The sequence below is a fragment of the Canis aureus genome, chromosome 13, assembly GCF_053574225.1.
Source record: "Canis aureus isolate CA01 chromosome 13, VMU_Caureus_v.1.0, whole genome shotgun sequence".
NCBI lineage: Eukaryota > Metazoa > Chordata > Mammalia > Carnivora > Canidae > Canis > Canis aureus.
The window spans coordinates 37,149,782-37,158,002 of NC_135623.1; the positions used below are offsets into that span (position 1 = coordinate 37,149,782).

Genomic DNA, 8,221 nt, shown 5'->3' on the forward strand with positions numbered 1-8,221 from the left:
AGCTGAACTGTGCCAGCATTGTGAGGTAAACAAATCCTTTCACAAATGTTCTAACTTGTCAAACTGTGCGTTTCCAAGTTTCAAACCTTAAAGGATTCAATAAGCAATCCTGAAAGCAAGGACACCACCTTAGAAAAGATGAGGTTTGCCAAGCTCTTCATTCCTCCTTCAACAACTCACCTGACGTTCACGAGCGTCTTCTATGGGCAATGGTCCGTGCAAGTCTCCATGGCGATACAGAAATGAATGAACATGAACCTGAACAAAAATTATAGCACAAATTGGGGAATGAGTCAGTGTCAAGCTATGCAAAGTTTTACAAAAATCAGAGAGGAGAGAGATTGTTAGATGGAAGGCCTTAGAAAGTAGGCGGGATTTGAATTTGGTCTTAGATGGGTAATTAGGGTGAGGTGCGGGGGGTGAGGAGTAGGGGGTTTGGATGCTCGGTAGCCTATTTTGTTGGAAGTGGAAATTACAGCTGTGTGGCCTCGATGACAGTGTGACCTATAAATGTACCTGTTTGTTTTCTAGAGAAAGCCATTAAAATGAGGTAGGGTAGTTCTCTTCGCTGTCACTGAATAATGTGAAAAGTATCAGTGGGAGATACATCCCTCTGCCCTCTGGACACACCCTCCACCCTTCTCCTCCTCTCCTCCCTGGCAGGAAGGCCTGTAGAGACCAGTGTCAAGGACCTTCTCCTTACCTGTTGGTTTGGCCAGTGGGGTGACCTCTAAAAAGGTGAGTGAATGGGGGAAAAGTGCTGAGTGAAAGGGGGTGAATTTATTTGCCAGGCTCCCTTCTTGCAGGGTCATCCTGGGCTCTTGCAGCCCACACAAGAATTTCATGATGCCTCTCAGCCTTTGGGTTCTGAGCTCCTTCTCCTCTTCTGGTTGGGTCTAGCGAGGAGCCTGGCTGGGGTCCTACTTTGACCCTATTTGACTGGATTCCGTACACCCTGTCATGCCTTTGTAAATAATCCTTTTATTATATTTCCCTCGAGTTGTCTGAAAATGAGCATACTCTTTTTACCCTGCCGAGACCTCCATCAGACCGGAGCTGGAGATGCACTGGGCATCTGTTCACCTCTATCCCAGAGGGGGCACTGAGGTCCTCTCTTTATGCTCTGGGGTTCCACACTTTAGACCAAAGTTTACTGGAGGATGTTTACACACCTGAGCAAAATTAGACCAATGAGATACTCTGGGGGAGTCTGCATTAAGAGATTCTTCATACAGACCAGGAGAGGTGAACCCAGGAGTTGTGGGAGCCATTTTTTTTTTTTTGAATGAATGTTTATCATACCTTCCATGACTCCTTTGATGGGTGAATTTTTCAGTTTCTGCAAACTTGAAATATTTTCACCCACTTTTCAGGCTAGTTGTATCCAGTTGATTTCATAAATAGTTTTTGTTTTGGGCTTTTTTAAAATAAATTTATTTTTTATTGGTGTTCAATTTGCCAACATATAGAATAACACCCAGTGCTCATCCCATCAAGTGCTCCCCTTAGTGCCCGTCCCCCAGTCACCTCCACCCCTGCCCCCTCCCCTTCCAACACCCCTAGTTCGTTTGTGGGGGCCATTTTTGCACAGGAAGTAGACTGAGAAGCAGAGAAAGTTGGTCTGTAGAGACTTTCACTTATTGAAGTTGTTTGAGCTTAATGGTTTCTCACTCCTTGGTTCTAGTCCCTCCTGAGAACCGAGTAAATTCTTGTCCTCAGGTCCTATGAGGTGACTCTTATTTTCTTAAATAAACACCACATACACACACTCATGCATGCAGGCACAAGCACATGGTTTTGTTGGTTTGAGCATATTCAAGTTATTTTGTTTTACTTACCTCCAGATACTAAACTAATAGGGGCCTCGATACCTATGATCCCAGCTACCACTTGTGGAGTTGTGGTGCATGTGCCCGATTCTGGGGCTTAGCTTGTTTAATGTTCACAATTACTCTGAGAAGTTGTTTTCTTGTGACCCAGATTTTTCTTGGCTTACAAGTTCTCTCCAATAACTCCAAGTGCCCCTCAATTTTTTTCTGGGTGTCCCCTAAGGGGTGCCTCATTGAAGAGCTTCTGATCCCCATCTTCCTACAGGGGAGGTTTCCTCATACTGCCAATAAGCACTTCTTGGACACAGGCTGGGTGTACTACAGTGGAACTCCATTCTGACACTACCCACCCCCCAGAGATAGCGGCAGATGTCACAGGTAAAGGGCTCAGTGCCACTCGATCACCCTCCACTTCAGACACCAGAGGCAAGCCAGGGTTGTTACCTGTACTTTTGACTGACCAGCTACGAATCAGAGGTTCCCACTGATTTGATTAAGTTCTTTGAGCTGCTCAGAGAACTCAGGAAATGCATTTACTCACTAGATGACCAATTTATTGCTGAGGATTTTATTTTATTTTATTTTATTTTTTTTTTTTAATTTTTTATTTATTTATGATAGTCACACAGAGAGAGAGAGAGGCAGAGACACAGGCAGAGGGAGAAGCAGGCTCCATGCACTGGGAGCCCGACGTGGGATTCGATCCCGGGTCTCCAGGATCGCGCCCTGGGCCAAAGGCAGGCGCCAAACCGCTGCGCCACCCAGGGATCCCTGCTGAGGATTTTAAAAAAGGGAGATCAACAGGTGGATGAAGAGAGGCCCAGGGCAAAGTTTGCGCAGAGACCACAGAACTTCCACGTTCTTTCCAAGTGTGCCATTTCCCTGCATCTCCTCATGCTCACCAATCCTGAAGCTCTCTGGACCTCGGCCTTTGGGTTTTTACGGAGGCTTCATTACAGGCATGAATGATGAAATCATTGGCCATTGGTGATTAGAGCCAATCTCCAGACCTTCTCCTCTTGCCTGGGTGCTTTCCAAAAGTCACCTTGTTAACATAAACCCAGTGGTGGAAAGGGGCCTCTTATGAGTAACAAGAAACCCATTTCACCTTGACTGTTCGAAGCATTTTTAGGATCTAAGTATGGAAGATCAAATATGACAAAAGATGCTCCTACTGCTCTTATCACTCAGGAAATTCCAAGGATTTTGGTTGCTGTGAGCCAGGAACCATGCATGAAGCACTCCCTCTCAGCACTCCCTTCAGGAGGGAGCTATTGTCACAAGGAGTACAGTCAGGCCACGGCCTCCAGCTGCAGCCACTGTGGGGTTTGGCACCATGTTTGAGGCCAGGATACACTGTCTCTGGGTAGCTGCAGCTGGAGCTACCAGGCTCTGGCTACCTTTGTTCAAGCTGAGACCCCCCCTGTAGGAAATCTATGAGTGGGAGCCCCTCCTGGGCTGACCAGAGTGGGCTTAGACCTGCACTGTGGCTGAAAGGCCTACCGTGCCGGCTCCCTGTCCCCTTTATCGTTCATAGGCATGACCCCCAACACATCTCAGACTCCTGCCTCTGCCTTGGTGTCTGCTCCCTGACACATGCTCCTTAAAGGGGAGAGAAGGACCATGCCACAGCTCCTAGTGCAATACTTTGCACAGTATGAGCTTCTTGGCCATCATAGTCATCGTCATCATCATCTTCTTCTTTTTTGTGAATAAGCAGTTTGATATGGTGGTGATGAGCAACTTCAATGCTTTCTTATACTAGCTCTGAGGAGACATAGGGCCCAAAGGCCCAGAATGCTATAGATCATTATGGCCTCAGAGCATCAAGCCATCAGAGTTTATATGAGGATTTCTGGGGCCCCTGCTCAAGGATTTTGTCTCAGTGGCACGTAGGGCCAAGATACTGCATTTTCAATAAGCACCCAGTTTGTTTAGAGTCATACTGTCCTCAGAACATACTTGAGAAGCATAATTTTTGAGAATTGCTACACAGCTCTCAAGTTCTCTCCTTTCCTTTCCCCACCACTCCCATGTTCAGGAGCATGGGTGTCCCCATGAATTTGGGAGATTCTTGGCATATTGTAGGATCACATTTTTTTTTTTTAATTTCCTGGATATGTTCCAGCCTGCATTTAAAAATAAATAGGTTCCCAAGGGCGGAGTGTAAAGAATGCCTTGAACCTGGAAGAGGCATAAATTGGCAGTGCTACCAGCTGACATCTGGATGTGAGCTGGGATTGTGAAAGGTAAGCAAAGCAGTTAGCCTCAGGTTAGTTACGGTGTGGATTGCTGACGTGTGAGTCATCATGGATGTAGGAGTTCAATCTAGTCTGCCCCACTTCTTTTTATCTAAGCAGAATGTTTTCTATTCATCTCTATTCCTCCTTCAGACATAACCTCAAATATACTTTTCTGACTCCTCCAAGAGCATACCTCCTTCCAAGAGCCCCTGCTTCTCATACTGCCTTCCACAGCAGTACATAATATTTAAATTGCTTACTATATGTGTCTTTTGTACCCATTCACCTGAAAATTCTTTGGGATTGAAGTATGTTTCTTTTCATCCCTTTATTCCAGTGCCTACCCCAGTACCTAGAAATGAGAGGAGCTCAACTGACGGAATGGAGGGGGGGTGGGGGGCGGGGCATGAGAAAGGGGGGACGGAAAAAAACAAAGATGGGAAGATGAATGCAAGAATGGCCTAAGATGACCAGATGCCTTCATTTCTCCTCTGACTTTACTTCCCACGCCCATATCCAATATTGCATCCACTTCAAAGATAAATGACTATGAAATAAATATTCATTTTCTTTGTGGTTTCAAGTGATTTAAAGTTACTTGAAGTGAATTGAAAATATTTGTGAGGACATTTTTAAAAAGTAAAGTAAAAACATTTCTAGTCAGGGTGAAACTTTGGCTTATAGGAGGTAGTGTGATATAGCAGGCTTTGGAATTGGTTAGTATGAGTTTAAAATCCCAGCTTACCTATGTAGCTTCAGTATCCTCACGTGTAAAATGTGATCCAGAATGTTTATAGCACAACAGCTATGGAACCCTAGCAAAGTGCCTGACCCATAGTAAGGACTCAACAAATATTAATTACTTTCTTTTTCTTTTTGGCAGAAATTAAGAGAGAAGCCTTGTATTTGGAGATCAAATGCATTTCCTCGTATTCAGAAAAGTTCTAAATGCATGCACATGGATTAGATGCTCATAAGTACATGTTACATGAATGAGAAAATTGTTGCATTGCTTCGGTCTTATCTCAAATTCTAATTTTAGTTCACTTCAGTGTTAGGAAGCGAATTTAAAAGCATGGCAACATGACTCAAAAGATTAAGATTTTCTATCCAGAAATCTTGATTTAAATCTTCAGTGGTTGACTTTTGAGAAGAGTGCAAATGTTGGCATTATCTTCTTTATTAGCAATTTGTAAAGAACTGGGATCTCACACAGCTGTGTGCAGCTCAAAGATGTACCAAGCAAAGAATAAATTTCCTGCCCACGCAAACTCAAGGCAAAAAACCCACAAGCTGTCTTATATTATTCTGACAGCCTGAGCAAGGTTTCTTATTTTTCTCATAAAGCAACTCGACAAAATTACAAGAATTTTCCACTATGTCGAATTTTTACCTTGTGGGATTGTTAAAGCTGATGATATATTTGTTTTAGGAGAGAATATAAGGCTTGGAGTTACAGAAATGTACAGATTTCAGTCCAGCAATTTAGCAAATAAAAATTCCTCTTTTAAGCTTCAAAGTGACCGGTGGTATGATCTGAACCAGGTCCACTCACACCCCTCTCCAAGATGCATTCCAAAGGATACAAGTGTTTCACACTCACAATTGTAGTGTACTTAACATTTTTCCCCAGGACCAAGAGGGACAGGCATCCCTGAAATCCTGCCAGAGTCCACCTCTTATTTAAAAAGGACACCAATGGAAATAGGGTTTCGATAGCAGACATTCTGCTTACAGCACCTTTTATTGGAACCCATCAATGTAGAACATGGAGAGGACCAGAACATCTAATATTTTCAGCAAAACTAAGTACCAGGCAAAGACCAAGATAACTCATCTTTTGGGCACTGATTCTGTGAGAGGCACTTAACATTATTATGTATTTGTATATCTATTTTACTTATACTTCCTTACATTCTGGAATAGATGGTTCTAGGACCACTTGTATTTTCTCTACCATATACCCTAATATCAGTCATTTTCATAAGGATCCCTGGTTCCTTTTATTGGAGAACGCATCACCTCTTATGACCTAGCCTCAGGTCCTATAGTTTCTCTTTGTTGGTTGAGTCACAAAGGTCCACCCAGGTAGAAAGGGAGAAGGGACCCAGACTCGGTATCTTAATGGAGTAGAAAGGTGGCACTGTAAGAATTTCCAGATGAGAGTATTGTTATGGCCATATTTGGAAAATACAAGCTGTCACAGGTGGCCAGGGTATCTCAAAGAGAAGGTAAAATCTGAGCAAAAACTTAGAGGAGGTGAGGAAGTCGGCCTATCTGTGGGAGCAATGTTGCAGAGGGAAGGAAGAGTTAATGCAAGTGAAAAGACCTTAGAATGAGATTCTATCTTGTGTTTTAAAGGAACAGCAAAGGGGCCATCATGAGCTAATGGAGGAGTGGTTTGGAGAGTCATAGAAGAGGAGGATGGTGAAGTAAAGGGAGGATAGATGAGATTAATTATAAAGAACCTGGAGAAAGTGGTGAGGATTTAAATGAGCAGCCGTTGACGTGTATGGAGTGCTGACGGGATCAGACTTATTTTTTAAAACGTAGGACTACCCTGTTGAGAACTGACTTCAGAGGACAAAGGTAGAAGGAAGTAAGCCAGTCAGGGTGCTATTGAAGTAATCTGCTACACAGAGGTGATGGTGGTTTGAACCAGGATGGTAGCAGTGCAGGTGGTACGGAGTGGTTGGATTCTGAACATCTTTGTAAGCTAGAGCTAACGAAATTTCCTGCAGGAATGAAGATGATGCCAGAGAAAGAGGAAAAGCAATGAAGACTTCGAAGTTTGGCCTGAAATGCTGCAAGGATAAAGTTGTTGTCGATTGAGATGACTATGGATGGAGGAAAGATCAGAAGCTTATTTTTTGGAAGTGCTGATTTCCAGATGTCTATTAGACATCGAGGTAGAAATGTCAAGAAAGCCTTGGGTACACACATCTGGAGTTCAGTAAAAGGGTCTGGGCTGGAAATACACATTTGGATGTGATTGCATGTAGACTGTATCTCAGGTCACAATGGCATCACCAAGAAAGTGAATAAAGGAGAGAATCAAGGACTGATCCCTGGGGTACTCCAACATTAAGATGTAGGAACCATCAAAAGAGACAGAAGAGGGAGTAACCAATAAAAGGGAAGGGCATGTTGTGTCTGGGAAGGAAATGAAAAAAGTATGCCATGGCGGAAAGAGTCATCAGTTGTCAAATGATATTCATTCAGTTTAGTGGAATGAAGATCCAGAATCTGACCACTGGGTTACACAATATGGAGGTCATTGGTTTTTCTTGACAAGAACAGCGTAAGTGGAATCATGGAGCTGAGTGTAGTGGGTTTTTTTTGTTTTTTTTGTTTTTTTAAAGATTCTATTTATTTATTCATGAGACACACACAGAGAGAGACAGAGAGGCAGAGACACAGGCAGAGGGAGAAGCAGGCTCCATGCAGGGAGCCCGACGCGGGACTCGATCCCGGGTCTTCAGGATCACACCCTGGGCTGAAGGCAGGTGCTAAACCACTGAGCCACCCGGGCTGCCCTAGTGGGGTGGTTTTAAGAGAGAACGTGAGGAGAGGATTTAGAGACGGTATAGACAGCTCTTTGAGCATTTTTAGTGCAAAAAGGAATAAAAAAGAATTTTGTGGTAACTAGGCAGAGGAAATGAATTCCAGAGAAGATTTACATGCCCATGGGAATAAGGCAGTAAAAAATAAAAGACTGATGATTTAGGGGAGACATGGCAAATTGCTAAGTAACGTCCTTGTGTAGGTGAGGGGGACAGGAGTCTGGTGCACAGAGGCTTTCAGGGGAGCACATATAATTCCTCTGATTCCAGGCAGAAAGGCAGGGTGTGTGGGCGCAGATGCTGGCAAGTCAATGCAGGGTTGGGGGTCAGTTGAAATTCCCTTCCAATTGATTCCATTTCTCCAGTGAAGTGGGAAGCTAGGTCATCAGCTCAGAGCGAAAGTGTGTGTGTAGGGGGGTGTTAGAGGGGGGTGTTGAAGAGGAGGAAAAAGTGTAGAATGGGCACCTTACAGCCTGGGAGAGTGAATGGATTGGGGACACACAGTATGACTTCCTGGCAGCACCGTGAGGCCATTTGGGGACTATTGTCTTACATTCAGCAACCCGTGTGACAGTCAGCACCTGTT

The 8,221-nt window shown here is 44.0% G+C and overlaps 1 long non-coding RNA gene across 1 annotated transcript; it reads left to right on the forward strand.

Moving 5' to 3' along the window:
• Positions 1-660: 660 nt before the first annotated feature.
• Positions 661-7,275, forward strand: LOC144281625 (uncharacterized). Its single transcript, XR_013350056.1, has 3 exons — positions 661-738; positions 3,958-4,078; positions 4,956-7,275. It is a non-coding gene; the product is annotated as an uncharacterized LOC144281625 (long non-coding RNA).
• The last annotated feature ends 946 nt before the right edge of the window (positions 7,276-8,221 follow it).